Raw genomic sequence first — 1,511 nt, 5'->3', positions numbered from 1 at the left:
ATATGCAAAATATAATATATAATATAATATAATATAATATATATAATATTATTCCCTCCAATATATAGAAGCTATGGTTCAGAATTACCCAATATATCAATATGAGATATGATTGTGTATGTATCTTAGTGTTGTTGGAGAATTCCAAAGGGATCGCATTGATCTAATTCTTATTGATGCCTATACTTTCTTGGAATCATTTTTTATTGGATCATGCGATCTCTTAGGAATTTTTCATCATCTCTAAACTTCTCTTCTTAATAATCCCTTTATGATGTAAATTAAAGCAACAGCTTCAATAATTCTTAAGGAAGCTATATTGTAAGTATAAAGTATTCATCTCCTCTTCTTCTATCTATTTCAATTTTATATATATCTTGACATCTTGAATTCCTTAGTTTATAGATTCTAAGTAACTAACTACATTTTTTCATACACTTTGATATATGGTTAATTCAATTATATATAAACTACTTGCAAACGGGTATTATATAATCGAAAATGTTTGGTAATCAAAGAAAATCAGCCAAAAACAACTATATCATGTTAGAGAATCTTTATAATTAGTAATTTATAATGTTTTATTTTGATTCTCCATCCCAAACACATCTTTTAGGTTGCAATTGTAGTTTTGAATATTTGATAAATGATAATCTTACTTTACTTCTTTCTATTTCTAACTCAGCATTATTTAATGTTTACAAAGCTTCAATTGCCATTATTTATTTATTTTTTTAGTTTTCTTTCTAATTAACAAGGATTATTGGTGATGATATAACTGAAAAGATATCACATATATACAGCTAATCATAATTTTTATTTAAAAAATATGTCCTGCTTTAGTTTGTTAGATAATCAAATCAAATGCAATTGATTTAATTTCCAAATGAAGATATAGGATGAGATAGAAAGTTAGAAACTCATGATGTTAATGTAATATATATTCAATACATTATCATCATATTGTTTAATTAGCTGCATGCCTTAATTAGATTCAGTAATAGTCAAACTTAGTCAAAGTTACTATTTAGTGTGAGGAAGTTAATATTTGCACCAGAGATAAGATAAGATGCATAATAATGATCTTCTATCATATAGTGTGCCCCAGCTCACAAAATCATCAACGAAACATGTCGGTTCACAATTTTTTATTTTCTTTAATTTTTTCATTTAAACAAATGTTAATTTAATTTGTACTATTGATTTAAAAGAAACAAATAGTAATTCAATGCTAAACAAATTAAAAGGAACTCATGACTTTTACAAAATTTTAGTTTTAGTTGTAAACAAGAGTCTAATTAAGTAGAAGCTAATAAGTAATTGTTGCATGCATTTATCTTGTTTATAATAATAATATAATAATATGGTATGAAAGAGCATATATCTGAAGAATAATGCTCTTCCCCACTTAGTAGAACAATAACCAATGAATTAATTATCTTGATGTATCAATTAATTAGCACAATTTGCTAAGAAAATATAGATTCCATGTGTCTTTTCTTGAATTTGTT

The sequence above is a fragment of the Arachis ipaensis genome, chromosome B05 (genome assembly GCF_000816755.2).
Source record: "Arachis ipaensis cultivar K30076 chromosome B05, Araip1.1, whole genome shotgun sequence".
Taxonomy (NCBI): Eukaryota; Viridiplantae; Streptophyta; class Magnoliopsida; order Fabales; family Fabaceae; genus Arachis; species Arachis ipaensis.
The sequence above is the reverse complement of the archived record's forward strand: the minus strand, read 5'-3'. Positions refer to the sequence as shown.